This window comes from Sinohyriopsis cumingii, chromosome 17 (genome assembly GCF_028554795.1).
Source record: "Sinohyriopsis cumingii isolate HCF-2022 chromosome 17, ASM2855479v2, whole genome shotgun sequence".
NCBI classification, from domain to species: Eukaryota; Metazoa; Mollusca; class Bivalvia; order Unionida; family Unionidae; genus Sinohyriopsis; species Sinohyriopsis cumingii.
The window spans coordinates 59,506,056-59,529,140 of record NC_142977.1 but is presented as its reverse complement, the minus strand read 5'-3'; the positions used below and the strand labels follow the sequence as shown (position 1 = coordinate 59,529,140).

General features: G+C 32.6%; 1 protein-coding gene across 2 annotated transcripts in view; it reads left to right on the top strand.

Annotated features, from left to right (window-relative positions):
- Positions 1-3,863: 3,863 nt before the first annotated feature.
- LOC149779038 (uncharacterized) overlaps positions 3,864-23,085 on the top strand; it is a 77,348-nt gene continuing 58,126 nt past the window's right edge. For both annotated transcript variants that reach the window (XM_089939601.1, XM_089939602.1), the window contains exon 1: positions 3,864-4,018. The gene's annotated coding sequence lies outside the window, so the exon portion shown is untranslated. The remainder of the gene's footprint in view (positions 4,019-23,085) is intronic.

The following is a 23,085-nucleotide window of genomic DNA, read 5'->3' as shown; positions in this document are numbered from 1 at the left end:
TGTCTCAGCCATTGGAGTTCATTACGTGGTAAATTTAAGAGCATTAGTCGACTTGCAAACGCGTTTATTCAAACCGCACACCAGTATCGTAAGAAATCCAACTTCTTTACATTACTTTGTAGGGAACTGCTGAATTTGCGATTTGCAATACGAGACTATAAGGAAAATAATAATAGACCATCTTTTGATTACATTGATTATCGAGGAAGGCTAAATAAATATACGCATTTGAGAGATAAATGACTGATACATTATGCATACCAATCTGCATTTATTCAGTTAAAGTATAACATCGATTTAAGCTTATTTTTGGATCAGACTGTGGGGGAAACAGCCAATGATGAAAGTTGTTATGGTATATCCAGATCAATCATGCATGATGAATATATTTTCGCTTCCAAAATAAATGGGTATACAAATATACAAAACGTGTGCTTACTGAAATAAAACAAATTACTCAAATCAATATCTTTCAAGACCGTAAATGTAGCTGACGAAAATTTACTGAATAGTGCGAGGAGCTATCGTCAAACATGGCAATGTTTTAGAAACTGCTGAATACTTTAAAAGCTGTTCGCGATACAATTATTTATGGGTTAGTTTCTAATAGAGATAGAAGTAAGCAAATCGTTTTGTTAAGATGATGAAATAATGATGAAAACTGTTTTCGAAAAGTGAAATAATATTTGTTTGTTGTCGAGAACTGGTATGATGCCAGTAGTGTTTAAGACTGTCCGACTAGTGGATAAAGAATGTCTTACCGAACAACACGTTTTATTGTTTCATAATTGGAAATTGATATGTATCAGTGTGAGAAAATCTGATTTCTCCACAGTGGCTATAAACGTAGTATCGCCACTCTGACGACGGTATATCTGGAACTACTTTCTTTTTCTGTTAAGGAAATGCAGCAGTCCTTATATGCATTACATTTCAATATATAGGCCTAATTCACTGTTCTTCTCCGCCCGCCGCAGATGAACAGATATATGCCAACACTCCACATTTACGTAAGCAATAAATAATAAATAGAAAAATTCTTGTAGTAGATACTAATATAACGAAATACTTTACTCCTTAAGTGTAAACATTTCTTATTGCTACTCGTTGTTTCTCTACTTGTGACAATACAATGCTTTAATTGTATTTGCGAATTATATCCTTATATCTACTAAAAACACTTAGACCTTCTTCATATCTATCCAGAGGCGATTTAATGGCAATGTATTGAAATACCGATGCTTTGCTTTGTTTGACTGTTTAGAATTTGACATTGCAGTTAGGGTACTAAATGTCCAAATATCGTGTGATTTAACAGGTTTTGTTTTGTTTCCCTGTAAACTTATTCAACTTTGCATGGTTCACGTTTTGCCTTCCTTATTTCTTTGACAATATGCTGTCAAACTCGATAGTGAATATTCAGCTATCTATGTTTTGTTTGTAAAGTCGCAAAAATTATTCGTATACGAAGATTCTGTTGTTCTTTTATACACTTGTGACTAACTCTATTTTCTAAGTTATGTGCCTCATCCTTCAATACTGTCATTCTACTGAATATTAGTACTTCTGTGTTCAAAATTGGCATTAGAAAGTTAGAGTTGATTAATAATACATTATCATACTCATACACTAGGTGAACGCCTCATTCTACAAATTCATTATGCCAAATGTTAAAAGCGTTCATGATGAATTGAGTTTCTTCTTAAGAAAAGAAAACATGTAATGATATTTTCGTTCCGCACCCACTTGTACATTTTTCTCCTTTTTCTAATGTAACCATGTCCTTGGATATCATTCTGCATATTTTAAGACCCACTTGTTTGTGCATATACTTTCTCACCTAAGCAGCTGTCAATAATGCATCGAATGAAGAGAAATGAAGGCAAACAGAGGGAAATAAAGAGTTCGAATTAGTGCCATGAAATACAAAAAATATAAAATATAAAAACACAATGAATGGACGAAATTAGAAGTAATTAAGTAATCTCCTTCATGGCGAGGCTTGCTATAAGGGAACTTTCAATGTGGTCTAAACAAGGATAAGTATATAATATTCATGATGACATGTCATATATAATACATATTATTTAGAACTGACTGAATTTTCCCAAGTTATAGATTCTGTTTATGATGAGGATTTTAAATGAGTATCGTTCCTAATTGAGTATCGTACCTAATTGATATGTACCTAATTGATATGTACCTTGTTTTATTAATACATGAGGTTATATCGCAACATAAACTGTGTCCGTATAAACGCTATTAAGTGTGCACATGACCTTAAATTAGGTACATGGCGCTTAAATAATGTGGTAAGAGGAAAACAAATAACAGTACAAAAGTCGGGAGAAAAGATAATACAAATATTGGCTGAAACAGCTTAAAAGGACAAAAATATACCCATTTAAGTCAAAATCACATCATTCACAAAGGACGTACACGCATAATGCATAGCGGTACCATCAATTGTAACTTTCTGATTCACTAAATAAAAAGTGTGAGCATGTAGATATAATGCTAACATGTAATTGCAATGAAAATCGTGTATCAAAATGACTGTAAATGTGTGTTATTAACAACATACCCCTGCGGAGCTAAACGAAATTATGTAAATGTACCAACAATGATACCACTCAAACCACTAAATCACTAGTGTGCACTGACCAGATAGAAATGTTATATCGTTACCAATGCATGCTATTAATATATTTGTACCATATATACTACACTGAGCTGGGTAAACAAACAAATCTGCACACACACCCCCCAAAAAAATCCAACTTCTAAAACATCCGATCTCAATCTTCACTGCCATCTGTTTATATATAAAATTGCTATGGCAACTATGTACATGTAACATTGTTCCAAATACATGTTCCTAGCATGTATAAATGTTTTAAATAATGCACTTAAGGTAAACTGCAAACTATTCTCTGAACTACTACATTTTACACTTGATCCACAAAATTATAAGTGTGCACCGATACATATGTGTAACAAATTACTAGAAACGGATGTTCCTAACATGAGTTGTGCTCTTAATATTACAATAAAAGCGATAAAATTGTATAACATTAGCTACATACTCCAACGGAACATAAAACACCTTCACCAATATGAATCATGCCACTTTGTAATCCATATTACGTAGACCAGGAATTTCCAAGGGGAAAACCAATGCCCTGAATTCAAATTCTAGTACCCATGTTTACAAATGTTATCTTAATGTATAATCGACATTCTTGACCAAAGTTTGTTATGTAATAGGTTGTTTACCAAATGACCCTTACAATAATAGACAAAACTTAAAAACACAGTATGTATGTATGTATGTATGTATTTATGCACGCACGAATGTACGTACATTTTTATGTATATATGTGTATACGTGTGTTCTTGCGTGCGTATGTATGTATGCATGCATGCATGCATGCATATATGTATGTATATATGTATGTATGTATGCATGTATGTATGTATGTATGGGCGGAGGGATCGATGTCTAGGTAGATGGATCAGAAATATATATTTACACATAAATAGAATATATGAAATAGAAATTTGAGATAGAGGGAGACGTAATTTAACTGTGAATGTTGCATATAATCCTGTTATCATCTAAACATACGCTACAAAAGTGTCTGCCGTAGCAATATCGGACTGTTTATGCGTGATAAATTTCATACTGCAGCATAAATAAATTGACATCTAACTGCATATACTGTATACAGTTAGGTGGTTTTATAAATGGGAATATACGGCAAAAGAATTATCTACAGAGGGCGCTGGCATCGGCGTCATTTGTTTTCATTGGTCAAGCAATTACCGATAAGCCAACTTTTTCTAAGAAGAGACCATGCACATTAGGGTCGTATTTAATCTACGCTGTTCATTAGTCGGCTTTATGTCTAATAGGGATATTTGAAGTTCCTGAATTTTGTTCACTGGCTACTTTAGCAATCAACTGTTGACACATTGATCACTCTTAACACTTTCAGGTGTTGATTCATGCTTGAAGGTAAGTTTTAGCTTTCTTCAAGACTTTTCCATTGGAATTTGCATTTTGGACCAAATGTCTTAAAATATTGTTGTTCTTATGTGTAGGAAGTCTGCTAATTATATACATTAGAGTTGAAAACTAATCTTGAGGTAAAAGAAAGGGCTAATTACAGCCATGAAAGAGTTGAAAACTAATCTTGAGGTAAAAGAAAGAAGGGCTAATTACAGCCATGAAAGAGTTGAAAACTAATCCTGAGGTAAAAGAAAGAAGGGCTAATTATAGCTATGAAAGAGTTGAAAACTAATCTTGAGGTAAAAGAAAGGACTAATTATATCCATTACAGAGTTGAAAACTAATCTTGAGGTAAAAGAAAGAAGGGCTAATTACAGCCATGAATGAGTTGAAAACTAATCCTGAGGTAAAAGAAAGAAGGGCTAATTATAGCTATGAAAGAGTTGAAAACTAATCTTGAGGTAAAAGAAAGGACTAATTATATCCATTACAGAGTTGAAAACTAATCTTGAGGTAAAAGAAAGAAGGGCTAATTACAGCCATGAAAAAGTTGAAAACTAATCTTGAGGTAAAAGAAAGAAGGGCTAATTTATAGCCATGAAAGAGTTGAAAACTAATCTTGAGGTAAAAGAAAGAAGGGCTAATTACAGCCATGGAAAAGTTGAAAAGTAATCTTAAGGTAAAAGAAGGGCTAATTACAGCCATGAAAGAGTTGAAAACTAATCTTGAGGTAAAAGAAAAAAGGACCTTAAAGGCTAGATTTTGTATTTGTTATTTATTGCTATTTTAGATATCGTATGTTTTCTTTTTTTTAAGATTTAAATTTGACTCAGGAGTTTATACATTTCTTTAACACCACCTGCCACACTGTTTTCGGAGTAATGCATAATTGATGAGAAGTTTTACCCTTCCATTACATAGTGTATATTAAAACTTTTAAAAAGACATACAAACCTTCTGTCTGCCTATAAGTCTCTCTGTCTGTCACACACACACACACACACACACTTTCAGACACAAACGAAGAGTAGAGAGTAATAAAACTCTCTGTCTGTCTCTCTCACACACTCACACACATACACACACTTTCAGACACAAACGAAGAATATAGAGTATTAAAACGTATTATGAAAAATAGCATTTTACTCAGATTGTAAAATGATAATAAAGTTACACACTCAGCGTTAGGTATATGACTCAGTGTTAGGTATATGACTTAGTGTTAGGTATATGACTCAGTGTTAGGTATATGACTCAGTGTTAGGTACAGTGTTAGGTATATGACTCAGTGTTAGGTATATGACTCAGTGTTAGGTATATGCCCAGCTGAAGTATTCTACAGTCTGTTAAAGTTTAAAGAAGGGTCCAAGTTTTTCCTGAACTTTGTTTTGTAGCTTTCCTGAATAATTTCCCCGTTATCTTTTATTATGAAATATCACCCTTGTAAGTTATAAACGTTTTAGGTACAGCGTGAAGTATACATTTGCTATTTTGCAATGAGAATGAAAAATAATATTAATTAGATCACCAAAATTGTCATTTCCAAGAAAGACATAATCGTAATATTGGGCATATAATTACAAATCCATAAAATAAAAGATTCCCAGAATTCTTCAATAACTGGACAATCATAAAATAAACATATATAGTTTCGACGTCTTATTCACAAAACGCTTATGAAGTTATTTTAGAAATATACAGTTCTTTTAAAAAATTGATTTATTGCAATAAAAATGTGTACGAGTTTAAACTTATATGTACATTTGTTTTCGACATTTACATTCACTATCTAAACAATATTAATACTGTGTTTACAAGTATACACTTGTAACCAAATTTTTCGGTTGACTTTATTACTAATTCATAACACTACCCACCTGCAGTAACTGAGAACTATATTGGTTAATAAAGGAAGAGATAAATAGAGCGAGAGAGTGAGAGCTTACGGATCGGATAGCCATATTAGTTTTTGATCATTTTTTAATGGTGGGGTTTTGTGTTTGATATTCAGTACTGTTTTAGACATCAGATGTTTACTTAGCTTGAGAGCACTGAACATTCTCATTCCTATTCATTATGATTCACAAACGTCTGGATTAAACTATTTTTTCTTCTTTCTAATTACTAATTACTAATTGTAAATTTTACAGCCAGTTAAAGATCGTATCAAGCAAACATTCCTAATATTTGTTTATTTTAGAACATACATGAAAAACTGCTCAAGATAAATTTCAGCTTATAAAAAATTGTCGTTAAGTTAATATTCATAAAATATTTGTTTGAAATTGTATGCTTCCAACAACATAATGTTCTTGAAATATCAGTGTATACAAGAGGTAGTACAGTTCTTCGTTACGTATGTGTACTGTTAAAAGTTTTTTGTAGAATTAGTTAATATGTATTCACAGAACTTATCTATCTATGCAACTTCTTCCTTCGAATCTTTTACATCTTACATTGTTTTCCATAACGATGAAAGATAAATTGTCAAAAAGTGATTATCTACCTAGTATTTATATATTCACATCATGCGATGGATAGATGGATGTGTGGGTGGATGGATGGACGTATGGAAGAATGATGGATTAGATATTTACTCATATAAATATACAATATAGGAAGGATGTTTGAGACAGAGAGAAAACATTATTTATTCATTTTAAAAACCCATAGTGACTCTAGTCTTTATTTCAAATTTGTAATCTTATTTTTTATTACTCGCCACCCATTCTCTTTTCAACTCTGTTTTCTCTTTTGCAAATAGCTTAGTCACGATTTCTGACTCCCCAACCTTTAAATTCCTTTTATTACTCGTTTGTTTAGCAAGAGAGCGCTAAACACCTAAATTCAGGGTTATAAAGGTCAACAAACAAAAATATTTGCTTCATTTTGATCTTAGAGGGTTAATTTCACAAGAGAAATGTTAACTGATGCAAACGTTTCGTCATCAAGTTTCTGTTAATAAAAAGTAATACCAACATCATAATATTCTTATAGCATCGGCGTATACAAGAGGTAATACGATTCCTTAGATACTTATGGATGCTGTTAGGAGTTTATGTGGAATTAGTCAACATATAATCACAGAAATTATCCATGAGAATACTCTTTTTTTGTGACAATGTATTCCCCCGGATGTCACTTACATTATTACATTATTTCATAGCTTTAATACTGAAATTGTAAAATAAGTCATTATATATATATATATATATATATATATATATATATATATATATATATATATATATATATATATATATATATATATATATTAGTATATAAATTTGTGATCTGCCCATGGCGCAATAATACGTGTATATAAACATTCTTTCAATTGCAGGCCTATACATCAATGATGAATTTCTGCTCGTTCATTAATCATAAATGACATGAAAATAACGATAAAATGTATTAATAGTCCCTGTTTTCTAAATGAAATTAAAATGGTACACAATTTCATCAGAATCCTTTCTGTATTCCATTCCCCTCTCCCCTCTCGTGCGTAAGGGACAAAATAAAAAAAAATCTGGAGTGAGAGGGAAAAACATATTACGCTGGACGAAAACATTAAAACTGAACTTTTACCAAGTAACCAACAGTAGTCTGGTTCGTCGTAACGTATGTTTACGCTTTCCGTGGGATCTATCGACAGTGTTCAAAATATCAATGATAGTTGCAATAGCCACTCGACACTAAGCCTATATGCTAAATTTGTTGGTTACGAGGCACACATGCTGTAGCGTATTTAATGCTTTGTTGTTGTTGTTGTTGCTTAAACCTATTATAATGTTCTAAAAATCGATTATTAATTATTTAATAGAAAAATGTCCAAATGGTCGCCCCGCCCGCCTCTCTCTCTGGATTATCGTAGCCAGAGACGGGCGAAAATTCATGAAAATACGAGCGTTGGGGATTTTTGCTTGGATCATACGACGATGTCTCTGGACCTATGAATGATGGTAAAGTTTAGTCAAAACGTCCAAAAATGGGGGGGGGGGAGAGAGAATGTTATAGTCTTTAGAAATGTTAATTAAAGCAGAATAATGACTTAGATGAACTTTAAAAATATTAAAATATTTTAATGACTTCTTGTTGGTTCGTCATTTCGCTTAGTTTCTATTCCCCGCTAATTTCCATACGCCAGTACGTGAATGCCTGACAGTTCAGGTTCAGTGTACAAGAAGCTAACCGTGTTTGTAGTGCACTACTTTCTTCGTAAAAACCATATTTCATGTTTGAATCATGAGTATGTTCTATATTGATTTAATAAATGTAGATAAGAATTGAAACTAAAAAAGCCAGTCAACTCATCAATTTGCATATGTGATTGTGAACAACAAGAAAAATCGTAAAACTTCATTTTGTAGCGGACACACTCGCAGGGGTATGAGGAGTTCGTTTACTCGGTCAAAACATAGTTGCCAGGATCATATCGTACCTCCTTTCAGAGTGCAAATATGTGTATTTGTATGTGGTATAAATAAAATACATGCATAGCATGTACGCTGTATCAATGATATACCACTTGTTGTATCAATTTGTCATTAAAAAGAAACGAGGCTTGCCGAGTTTCATTATAACGACAAATTTATACGAGTGTTATATTGTTGATACAGCGTACATACTGTATATATATATATATATATATATATATATATATATATATATATATATATATATATAATGTATGTTTGTGTGTGTGTGTGTGTGTACTTTTGTATGTACGGATGGATGAACGGATCAATGATACATATTTACAATTCATATATAGGAAGGAAGTTTGAGAGAGAAGGAAAAAGTCATGTAGCTGTGAATACTGAGTCATTGATCCTTTTACATTCTAACATAACCGCTGTAATGCCAGATAGTCTATCCTCTCAATGCTGGACAAGCACCTTACGAGTTTCCCAGTAAACGAATGAATCATAAATGGAAATTCCAATGAACTTTCATTTTCAATTTCGAATGAATAAAGTTATAATGGCTACATTGTGCTTATCGTGGTTTCGAAACCAGTAATGCATTTTTTTTGGACATTTAAATCCACTGTGTATACAATACTATCATTGTGTGTACAAAGTGTAACTCTTTTAACAAAATGATGGGATGCTTACCCTTAATACTCATTCGTAACACTACTCGTCATTGAGAAATATATTGGTTAATAAAGGAAGAGATAAATGGCGCGAAAGAGGGCTTAGAGATTGGATAGCCATTTTAGTTCTTGATCATTTTTTAAAGGTGGGATTTTGTATTTGATATTCAATGCTGTTCTAGATATCAGATGTTTACTTAGTCTGACAGGACTAAACACTCACATTCCGATTTCTCACGATTTACAAACGTTTGGATTGAAATATATTTTTTTCTTTTCAATAACTAATTTCAAATTTTACAGCTAGTTAAAAACCGCATCAAACAACAAAATCACAATACAGTGTTTGTTTAATTTTGAATTTAGATGGAAAAAACTACGCAAGAATAAATTTAGCTAATACAAAAGTCTCGTCGTCAAGTTAGTGCTCATAAAAGGCATGTTTCACATTTTGTACTACTAACAACATAATGTTCTTTAAGTATCAGTGTACAAGGAGTAAACGGGATATAGCTAAGAATTTTTGTAGAATTAGTAGGCATATAATCAAAGATTTACCTATCAGAAATTACCTATCTATTCAACTTCATACTTTTAATTCCATTATTAAATCTCGCGCTTCAGAGCTTGTAGTCTACGTTACAAGCGGACTAGATAGTACCATTTCAGGTTACATTTAATAATATGAATACAAATTCCAATTAATTATAATACATTCACTTTGCTCGTTGTTGTTTCATAACCAAGAATGATTTTTGTGGCATCTGAAGCCACTGTTTAAACATTAATTTTTAAAATTTAAATTGTTAGAAGCACTCCTATGATTTTTCTAGAAACGGTTTTTATTCTGTAACAGGCGATGATCTTATTTATCGTGTATATAATTCCTTAAACATGACTTGTCACGTGCCAGATTATATGAAAATGTTTTTGGGTGCTTTCTCTGATGACTAATTCATGTGTGTTTGAGTGTATGTATGTATGTATGTATGTATGTATGTATGTATGCATGTATGTATGTATGTATTTATGTATGTATGTAACTTCACGTAAAATGGATGTTTGTTTTGTTACATGTCTGACACTGTATAAGTAGAAGGAATCACTACCCGCAAGCTGGAAATTAGTACATGTTAATGTCGGGCAATATACGTTCTTTTGTTTCATGAAGCCACACTAATTGATCGATGTCTTCTGCTCTATATCTCATAATCTGGGTGAATCTTTCATGAAATACGAATCTAGAATGTTTGTGTTTTGTTAATACTCCAACAGCTGGTACCGGTTTATTTCATCTTAGACTTGTTACACTTAAAGCTTGTGATCTGGAATTACACTTTCGCATTGGTTAGTTGAAGAAATGATGATTTTGGTGTGAACATGTGCTTGTTGTTTCTTCTGATGGACTTTACCTCAAAATCTATGGCAAGTGAATAGAATCAAACGCATCACAATTGTTGCTACATATTATATTGGCTATTAGTAAATGGCTACTGTAAAAACAAAGTGAAAAGTTTATAGTTACCTGACAGCTTAGACATTAAATAGTATCACATTAACGATTATGTGAACAGTAACGCGTAAACTCAGATGTACATACAATATGGATTAAGTTTCAGGGATGGCCTAGCTATTCAATTGTCTAATTTTTACCAAAATCAAAATGATTAGAAGAATTGTGTGCACTTAGGAATAACTTGCTCTTCAGTGTTATTAATAATTACATGAAGACCTCATTTAATCTACTGTGTAGACTTGTAATACATTTCGATCAGCACCATGAATGATAGTTTTTGATAATAATAGGATGTATCTTTTGATCTTGGCCTATTCCTGTAGATATTTTGTTTTTTAAATGTCAAGTTTCAAATAATTATTTTTCACACCCGTGTCGGACATACAATTTCCAGCTCTCATATGGAAAGAGAAAAATGTGCTGACTAATACGTCTTGACATCGTATGTGTAGCTTTTGCGGGCTATTTAATTTGTGCGTTTAACCGTTGTTATCATGCTGCTAGAGCAAGCCACCTAAAGCAGAGGTGCTCCGATTTCCCCCGTCTGTGCTCCTTCTTTGAAGGCTGTGACTTCGTAAGCAAGCAGCATTAACTTGGTTTATTCCAAATACACCCCCCCCCATATTGCGCGGCGGTCTTTAATCTACCCCCAAACATGTGATAATCACATCCGATTAAAATGTTCCTGAGTTTTGTATTTTCCTACAATGTATTAGTGTATTATTTTTCGTGTACTATGCGTACTTGTATTTCTGAAATGTTGCCGAATTGTCTTGGCTTACAGCAGCCTTTGATTTTTCCGATCGCAATTCAGTCGTTTAGATGTCATGACTTTGTAACAGATTCAATCGGGATCCTTCCAGGGCCAATGAAGTTTTCCTCTTAAGAGGAAAAGTTCCTAAGTTTAGGAATAATCACCTTGCAAACATAAACTCTTGTCTGCCAGTGCATTTTGTGATGGCAAAACAGGTTCTATGCAGTTTTCAGTTGGACTCTAGTACATACATTAATGTATTTGACTGAATTAATAGATACATATCTGCTCTGCTTGCTTATTGCAAAATTTATAAATACATATATGCTGATTGGCATGTGCACTTTGTTAAATATAGCCTTCCTGTTTTTTTGTTTTTTGTTTTGACAGATGTATTCTGTCATCTGAAGCACTGCTACACATAATGTATACATTTCTTACTGAAAATAATTTTCTTCTTTATACATAATCGTAAACATCCTTATTTCCATGTGAATTTACCTCAGCATTGCAGAAAGAAGTTTTTAATTCTTCTGAGAAATGGATATTTGAAATACATACATTTGACTTTTTTTCCAAATGACTGCAAAGTAGCAAATGTAGGGGAGTAATCTTTGTATCTTCTCAGTTTTTGGTCATTTCATTTATACAGTATTACCTTTTCCAGAATAAAATGTGAGATGTACATGTATGAAGCGTGATGTTGTCTGTCCTCATCTTTAGTGTTGTTGGTATAGGATTAGTATTCAAGGATTTTTGTAAGCACAGAGCTACAAATACGGTTGAACCTGTCTTGAAAGACTATGCCTTCTGCCCCCCAAACTATCGTCTCTCAAGACAGGTGGTTTTGCATAACATGTTATAATACTATACAATCAGGAAATTTGTGCATTGAGAATAAGGTCTCTTAAGACAGGTGTTCTCTCAAATAGCAGTGGTCTTTCAAGACCGGTTTTGCTGTATAATTATTCACATAATAAAAAATATCTTTCTCGTATAGATATGGGTCATCCATTATATTTTTTTGTATAGCTTTAGCATATATAGAATGGTAAATCAGTCATGTAAAATTAATCCAGTATTAAACCAGTGCTACTAACCATTTCTTCGATAATTTTCCATGTCTGTAAAAGTTCATTTTGGTAGAGTATGAAACTTGCAAATCTCGGGGTTGTTGGTTCAGTACCCATCCAGGCCAACTCTGCTTGGCTGCCATGGGAAAGGTACTTCACTTCCATATAGAGCGAGAGAGTGAGAGCTTACGGATCGGATAGCCATATTAGTTTTTGATCATTTTTTAATGGTGGGGTTTTGTGTTTGATATTCAATACTGTTTTAGACATCAGATGTTTACTTAGCTTGAGAGCACTGAACATTCTCATTCCTATTCATTATGATTCACAAACGTCTGGATTAAACTATTTTTTCTTCTTTCTAATTACTAATTACTAATTGTAAATTTTACAGCTAGATAAAGATCGTATCAAGCAAACATTCGTAATATTTATTTTAGAACATAGATGAAAAACTGCTCAAGATAAATTTTAGCTTATAAAAAATTGTCGTTAAGTTAATATTCATAAAATATTTGTTTGAAATTGTATGCTTCCAACAACATAATGTTCTTGAAATATCAGTGTATACAAGAGGTAGTACAGTTCTTCGTTACGTATGTGTACTGTTAAAAGTTTTTTGTAGAATTAGTTAATATGTATTCATAGAACTTATCTATCTATGCAACTTCTTCCTTCGAATCTTTTACATCTTACATTGTTTTCCATAACGATGAAAGATAAATTGTCAAAAAGTGATTATCTACCTAGTATTTATATATTCACATCATGCGATGGATAGATGGATGTGTGGGTGGATGGATGGACGTATGGAAGAATGATGGATTAGATATTTACTCATATAAATATACAATATAGGAAGGATGTTTGAGACAGAGAGAAAACATTATTTATTCATTTTAAAAACCCATAGTGACTCTAGTCTTTATTTCAAATTTGTAATCTTATTTTTTTATTACTCGCCACCCATTCTCTTTTCAACTATGTTTTCTCTTTTGCAAATAGCTTAGTCACGATTTCTGACTCCCCAACCTTTAAATTCCTTTTATTACTCGTTTGTTTAGCAAGAGAGCGCTAAACACCTACATTCAGGGTTATAAAGGTCAACAAACAAAAATATTTGCTTCATTTTGATCTTAGAGGGTTAATTTCACAAGAGAAATGTTAATTGATGCAAACGTTTCGTCATCCAGTTTTTGTTAATAACAAGTAATACCAACATCATAATATTCTTATAGCATCGGCGTATACAAGAGGTAATACGATTCCTTAGATACTTATGGATGCTGTTAGGAGTTTATGTGGAATTAGTCAACATATAATCACAGAAATTATCCATGAGAATACTCTTTTTTTGTGACAATGTATTCCCCCGGATTTTATGTCACTTACATTATTACATTATTTCATAGCTTTAATACTGAAATTGTAAAATAAGTCATTATATATATATATATATATATATATATATATATATATATATATACCACATACACTAACAATAACGTGGCATTTAAAATGTTGGTATAAAGCAAATTGATATACCATTACTATTGGTATATAAATTTGTGATCTGCCCATGGCGCAATAATACGTGTATATAAACATTCTTTCAGTTGCAGGCCTATACATCAATGATGAATTTCTGCTCGTTCATTAATCATAAATGACATGAAAATAACGATAAAATGTATTAATAGTCCCTGTTTTCTAAATGAAATTAAAATGGTACACAATTTCATCAGAATCCTTTCTGTTTTCCATTCCCCTCTCCCTTCTCGTGCGTAAGGGACAAAATAAAAAATAATCTGAAGTGAGAAGGAAAAACATATTACGCTGGACGAAAACATTAAAACTGAACTTTTACCAAGTAACCAACAGTAGTCTGGTTCGTCGTAACGTATGTTTACGCTTTCCGTGGGATCTATCGACAGTGTTCAAAATATCAATGATAGTTACAATAGCCAGTCGACACTAAGCCTATATGCTAAATTTGTTGGTTACGAGGCACACATGCTGTAGCGTATTTAATGCTTTGTTGTTGTTGTTCCTTAAACCTATTATAATGTTCTAAAAATCGATTATTAATTATTTAATAGAAAAATGTCCAAATGGTCGCCCCGCCCGCCTCTCTCTCTGGATTATCGTAGCCAGAGACGGGCGAAAATTCATGAAAATACGAGCGTTGGGGATTTTTGCTTGGGTCATACGATGATGTCTCTGAACCTATGAATGATGGTAAAGTTTAGTCAAAACCTCCAAAAAGGGGGGGGGGGAGAGAATGTTATAGTCTTTAGAAATGTTAATTAAAGCAGAATAATGACTTAGATGAACTTTCAAAATATTAAAATATTTTAATAACTTCTTGTTGGTTCGTCATTTCGCTTAGTTTCTATTCCCCGCTAATTTCCATACGCCAGTACGTAAATGCCTGACAGTTCAGGTTCAGTGTACAAGAAGCTAACCGTGTTTGTAGTGCACTAATTTCTTCGTAAAAACCATATTTCATGTTTAAATCATGAGTATGTTTTATATTGATTTAATAAATGTAGATAAGAATTGAAACTAAAAAAAACCAGTCAACTCATCAATTTGCATATGTGATTGTGAACAACAAGAAAAATCGTAAAACTACATTTTGTAGCGGACACACTCGCAGGGGTGTGAGGAGTTCGTTTACTCGGTCAATACACAGTTGCCAGGATCATATCGTACCTCCTTTCAGAGTGCAAATATGTGTATTTGTATGTGATATAAATAAAATATATGCATAGCATGTAGGCGTGCCGAGTTTCATTTTAATGACAAATTTATACGAGTGTTATATTGTTGATACAGCGTACATACTATATATATATATATATAGATATATATAATGTATGTTTGTGTGTGTGTGTGTGTGTGTGTACTTTTGTATGTACGGATGGATGAACGGATCAAGGATACATATTTACAATTCATATATAAGAAGGAAGTTTGAGAGAGAAGGAAAAAGTCATGTAGCTGTGAATACTGAGTCATTCATCCTTTTACATTCTAACATAACCGCTATAATGCCAGATAGACTATCCTCTCAATGCTGGACAAGCACCTTACGATTTTCCCAGTAAACGAATGAATCATAAATGGAAATTCCAATGAACTTTCACTTTCAATTTCGAATGAATAAAGTTATAATGGCTACATTGTGCTTATCGTGGTTTCGAAACCAGTATTGCATTTTTTTTTTGACATTTAAATCCACTGTGTATACAATACTATCACTGTGTGTACAAAGTGTAACTCTTTTAACAAAATGATGGGATGCTTACCCTTAATACTCATTCATAACATTTCTCATCATTGAGAAATATATTGGTTAATAAAGGAAGAGATAAATGGCGCGAAAGAGGGCTTAGAGATTGGATAGCCATTTTAGTTCTTGATCATTTTTTAAAGGTGGGATTTTGTGTTTGATATTCAATGCTGTTCTAGATATCAGATGTTTACTTAGCCTGACAGGACTAAACACTCACATTCCGATTTCTCACGATTTACAAACGTTTGGATTGAAATATATTTTTTTCTTTTCAATAACTAATTGCAAATTTTACAGCTAGTTAAAATCCGCATCAAACAACAAATCACAATACAGTATTTGTTTAATTTTGAATTTAGATGTAAAAAACTACGCAAGAATAAATTTAGCTAATACAAAAGTCTCGTCGTCAAGTTAGTGCTCATAAAAGGCATGTTTCACATTTTGTACTACTAACAACATAATGTTCTTTAAGTATCAGTGTACAAGGAGTAAACGGGATATAGCTAGGAATTTTTGTAGAATTAGTAGGCATGTAATCAAAGATTTACCTATCAGAAATTACCTATCTATTCAACTTCATACTTTTAATTCCATTATTAAATCTCGCGCTTCAGAGCTTGTAGTCTACGTTACAAGCGGACTAGATAGTACCATTTCAGGTTACATTTAATAATATGAATACAAATTCCAATTAATTATAATACATTCACTTTGCTCGTTGTTGTTTCATAACCAAGAATGATTTTTGTGGCATCTGAAGCCACTGTTTAAACATTAATTTTTAAAATTTAAATTGTTAGAAGCACTCCTATGATTTTTCTAGAAACGGTTTTTATTCTGTAACAGGCGATGATCTTATTTATCGTGTATATAATTCCTTAAACATGACTTGTCACGTGCCAGATTATATGAAAATGTTTTTGGGTGCTTTCTCTGATGACTAATTCATGTGTGTTTGAGTGTATGTATGTATGTATGTATGTATTTATGTATGTATGTAACTTCACGTAAAATGGATGTTTGTTTTGTTACATGTCTGACACTGTATAAGTAGAAGGAATCACTACCCGCAAGCTGGAAATTAGTACATGTTAATGTCGGGCAATATACGTTCTTTTGTTTCATGAAGCCACACTAATTGATCGATGTCTTCTGCTCTATATCTCATAATCTGGGTGAATCTTTCATGAAATACGAATCTAGAATGTTTGTGTTTTGTCAATACTCCAACAGCTGGTACCGGTTTATTTCATCTTAGACTTGTTACACTTAAAGCTTGTGATCTGGAATTACACTTTCGCATTGGTTAGTTGAAGAAATGATGATTTTGGTGTGAACATGTGCTTGTTGTTTCTTCTGATGGACTTTACCTCAAAATCTATGGCAAGTGAATAGAATCAAACGCATCACAATTGTTGCTACATATTATATTGGCTATTAGTAAATGGCTACTGTAAAAACAAAGTGAAAAGTTTATAGTTACCTGACAGCTTAGACATTAAATAGTATCACATTAACGATTATGTGAACAGTAACGCGTAAACTCAGATGTACATACAATATGGATTAAGTTTCAGGGATGGCCTAGCTATTCAATTGTCTAATTTTTACCAAAATCAAAATGATTAGAAGAATTGTGTGCACTTAGGAATAACTTGCTCTTCAGTGTTATTAATAATTACATGAAGACCTCATTTAATCTACTGTATAGACTTGTAATACATTTCGATCAGCACCATGAATGATAGTTTTTGATAATAATAGGATGTATCTTTTGATCTTGGCCTATTCCTGTAGATATTTTGTTTTTTAAATGTCAAGTTTCAAATAATTATTTTTCACACCCGTGTCGGACTTTCAATTTCCAGCTCTCATATGGAAAGAGAAAAATGTGCTGACTAATACGTCTTGACATCGTATGTGTAGCTTTTGCGGGCTATTTAATTTGTGCGTTTAACCGTTGTTATCATGCTGCTAGAGCAAGCCACCTAAAGCAGAGGTGCTCCGATTTCCCCCGTCTGTGCTCCTTCTTTGAAGGCTGTGACTTCGTAAGCAAGCAGCATTAACTTGGTTTATTCCAAATACACCCCCCCCCCCCATATTGCGCGGCGGTCTTTAATCTACCCCCAAACATGTGATAATCACATCCGATTAAAATGTTCCTGAGTTTTGTATTTTCCTACAATGTATTAGTGTATTATTTTTCGTGTACTATGCGTACTTGTATTTCTGAAATGTTGCCGAATTTTCTTGGCTTACAGCAGCCTTTGATTTTTGCGATCGCAATTCAGTCGTTTAGATGTCATGACTTTGTAACAGATTCAATCGGGATCCTTCCAGGGCCAATGAAGTTTTCCTCTTAAGAGGAAAAGTTCCTAAGTTTAGGAATAATCACCTTGCAAACATAAACTCTTGTCTGCCAGTGCATTTTGTGATGGCAAAACAGGTTCTATGCAGTTTTCAGTTGGACTCTAGTACATACATTAATGTATTTGACTGAATTAATAGATACATATCTGCTCTGCTTGCTTATTGCAAAATTTATAAATACATATATGCTGATTGGCATGTGCACTTTGTTAAATATAGCCTTCCTGTTTTTTTGTTTTTTGTTTTGACAGATGTATTCTGTCATCTGAAGCACTGCTACACATAATGTATACATTTCTTACTGAAAATAATTTTCTTCTTTATACATAATCGTAAACATCCTTATTTCCATGTGAATTTACCTCAGCATTGCAGAAAGAAGTTTTTAATTCTTCTGAGAAATGGATATTTGAAATACATACATTTGACTTTTTTTCCAAATGACTGCAAAGTAGCAAATGTAGGGGAGTAATCTTTGTATCTTCTCAGTTTTTGGTCATTTCATTTATACAGTATTACCTTTTCCAGAATAAAATGTGAGATGTACATGTATGAAGCGTGATGTTGTCTGTCCTCATCTTTAGTGTTGTTGGTATAGGATTAGTATTCAAGGATTTTTGTAAGCACAGAGCTACAAATACGGTTGAACCTGTCTTGAAAGACTATGCCTTCTGCCCCCCAAACTATCGTCTCTCAAGACAGGTGGTTTTGCATAACATGTTATAATACTATACAATCAGGAAATTTGTGCATTGAGAATAAGGTCTCTTAAGACAGGTGTTCTCTCAAATAGCAGTGGTCTTTCAAGACCGGTTTTGCTGTATAATTATTCACATAATAAAAAATATCTTTCTCGTATAGATATGGGTCATCCATTATATTTTTTTGTATAGCTTTAGCATATATAGAATGGTAAATCAGTCATGTAAAATTAATCCAGTATTAAACCAGTGCTACTAACCATTTCTTCGATAATTTTCCATGTCTGTAAAAGTTCATTTTGGTAGAGTATGAAACTTGCAAATCTCGGGGTTGTTGGTTCAGTACCCATCCAGGCCAACTCTGCTTGGCTGCCATGGGAAAGGTACTTCACTTCCATATAGAGCGAGAGAGTGAGAGCTTACGGATCGGATAGCCATATTAGTTTTTGATCATTTTTTAATGGTGGGGTTTTGTGTTTGATATTCAATACTGTTTTAGACATCAGATGTTTACTTAGCTTGAGAGCACTGAACATTCTCATTCCTATTCATTATGATTCACAAACGTCTGGATTAAACTATTTTTTCTTCTTTCTAATTACTAATTACTAATTGTAAATTTTACAGCTAGATAAAGATCGTATCAAGCAAACATTCGTAATATTTATTTTAGAACATAGATGAAAAACTGCTCAAGATAAATTTTAGCTTATAAAAAATTGTCGTTAAGTTAATATTCATAAAATATTTGTTTGAAATTGTATGCTTCCAACAACATAATGTTCTTGAAATATCAGTGTATACAAGAGGTAGTACAGTTCTTCGTTACGTATGTGTACTGTTAAAAGTTTTTTGTAGAATTAGTTAATATGTATTCATAGAACTTATCTATCTATGCAACTTCTTCCTTCGAATCTTTTACATCTTACATTGTTTTCCATAACGATGAAAGATAAATTGTCAAAAAGTGATTATCTACCTAGTATTTATATATTCACATCATGCGATGGATAGATGGATGTGTGGGTGGATGGATGGACGTATGGAAGAATGATGGATTAGATATTTACTCATATAAATATACAATATAGGAAGGATGTTTGAGACAGAGAGAAAACATTATTTATTCATTTTAAAAACCCATAGTGACTCTAGTCTTTATTTCAAATTTGTAATCTTATTTTTTTATTACTCGCCACCCATTCTCTTTTCAACTATGTTTTCTCTTTTGCAAATAGCTTAGTCACGATTTCTGACTCCCCAACCTTTAAATTCCTTTTATTACTCGTTTGTTTAGCAAGAGAGCGCTAAACACCTACATTCAGGGTTATAAAGGTCAACAAACAAAAATATTTGCTTCATTTTGATCTTAGAGGGTTAATTTCACAAGAGAAATGTTAATTGATGCAAACGTTTCGTCATCCAGTTTTTGTTAATAACAAGTAATACCAACATCATAATATTCTTATAGCATCGGCGTATACAAGAGGTAATACGATTCCTTAGATACTTATGGATGCTGTTAGGAGTTTATGTGGAATTAGTCAACATATAATCACAGAAATTATCCATGAGAATACTCTTTTTTTGTGACAATGTATTCCCCCGGATTTTATGTCACTTACATTATTACATTATTTCATAGCTTTAATACTGAAATTGTAAAATAAGTCATTATATATATATATATATATATATATATATATATATATATATATATATATATATATATATATATATACCACATACACTAACAATAACGTGGCATTTAAAATGTTGGTATAAAGCAAATTGATATACCATTACTACTGGTATATAAATTTGTGATCTGCCCATGGCGCAATAATACGTGTATATAAACATTCTTTCAGTTGCAGGCCTATACATCAATGATGAATTTCTGCTCGTTCATTAATCATAAATGACATGAAAATAACGATAAAATGTATTAATAGTCCCTGTTTTCTAAATGAAATTAAAATGGTACACAATTTCATCAGAATCCTTTCTGTTTTCCATTCCCCTCTCCCTTCTCGTGCGTAAGGGACAAAATAAAAAATAATCTGAAGTGAGAAGGAAAAACATATTACGCTGGACGAAAACATTAAAACTGAACTTTTACCAAGTAACCAACAGTAGTCTGGTTCGTCGTAACGTATGTTTACGCTTTCCGTGGGATCTATCGACAGTGTTCAAAATATCAATGATAGTTACAATAGCCAGTCGACACTAAGCCTATATGCTAAATTTGTTGGTTACGAGGCACACATGCTGTAGCGTATTTAATGCTTTGTTGTTGTTGTTCCTTAAACCTATTATAATGTTCTAAAAATCGATTATTAATTATTTAATAGAAAAATGTCCAAATGGTCGCCCCGCCCGCCTCTCTCTCTGGATTATCGTAGCCAGAGACGGGCGAAAATTCATGAAAATACGAGCGTTGGGGATTTTTGCTTGGGTCATACGATGATGTCTCTGAACCTATGAATGATGGTAAAGTTTAGTCAAAACGTCCAAAAAGGGGGGGGAGAGAATGTTATAGTCTTTAGAAACGTTAATTAAAGCAGAATAATGACTTAGATGAACTTTCAAAATATTAAAATATTTTAATAACTTCTTGTTGGTTCGTCATTTCGCTTAGTTTCTATTCCCCGCTAATTTCCATACGCCAATACGTAAATGCCTGACAGTTCAGGTTCAGTGTACAAGAAGCTAACCGTGTTTGTAGTGCACTAATTTCTTCGTAAAAACCATATTTCATGTTTAAATCATGAGTATGTTTTATATTGATTTTATAAATGTAGATAAGAATTGAAACTAAAAAAAAACAGTCAACTCATCAATTTGCATATGTGATTGTGAACAACAAGAAAAATCGTAAAACTACATTTTGTAGCGGACACACTGGCAGGGGTGTGAGGAGTTCGTTTACTCGGTCAATACACAGTTGCCAGGATCATATCGTACCTCCTTTCAGAGTGCAAATATGTGTATTTGTATGTGATATAAATAAAATATATGCATAGCATGTAGGCGTGCCGAGTTTCATTTTAATGACAAATTTATACGAGTGTTATATTGTTGATACAGCGTACATACTATATATATATATAGATATATATAATGTATGTTTGTGTGTGTGTGTGTGTGTGTGTACTTTTGTATGTACGGATGGATGAACGGATCAAGGATACATATTTACAATTCATATATAAGAAGGAAGTTTGAGAGAGAAGGAAAAAGTCATGTAGCTGTGAATACTGAGTCATTCATCCTTTTACATTCTAACATAACCGCTATAATGCCAGATAGACTATCCTCTCAATGCTGGACAAGCACCTTACGATTTTCCCAGTAAACGAATGAATCATAAATGGAAATTCCAATGAACTTTCACTTTCAATTTCGAATGAATAAAGTTATAATGGCTACATTGTGCTTATCGTGGTTTCGAAACCAGTAATGCATTTTTTTTGGACATTTAAATCCACTGTGTATACAATACTATCATTGTGTGTACAAAGTGTAACTCTTTTAACAAAATGATGGGATGCATACCCTTAATACTCATTCGTAACACTACTCGTCATTGAGAAATATATTGGTTAATAAAGGAAGAGATAAATGGCGCGAAAGAGGGCTTAGAGATTGGATAGCCATTTTAGTTCTTGATCATTTTTTAAAGGTGGGATTTTGTGTTTGATATTCAATGCTGTTCTAGATATCAGATGTTTACTTAGCCTGACAGGACTAAACACTCACATTGCGATTTCTCACGATTTACAAACGTTTGGATTGAAATATATTGTTTTCTTTTCAATAACTAATTTCAAATTTTACAGCTAGTTAAAATCCGCATCAAACAACAAATCACAATACAGTATTTGTTTAATTTTGAATTTAGATGTAAAAAACTACGCAAGAATAAATTTAGCTAATACAAAAGTCTCGTCGTCAAGTTAGTGCTCATAAAAGGCATGTTTCACATTTTGTACTACTAACAACATAATGTTCTTGAAGTATCAGTGTACAAGGAGTAAACGGGATATAGCTAGGAATTTTTGTAGAATTAGTAGGCATGTAATCAAAGATTTACCTATCAGAAATTACCTATCTATTCAACTTCATACTTTTAATTCCATTATTAAATCTCGCGCTTCAGAGCTTGTAGTCTACGTTACAAGCGGACTAGATAGTACCATTTCAGGTTACATTTAATAATATGAATACAAATTCCAATTAATTATAATACATTCACTT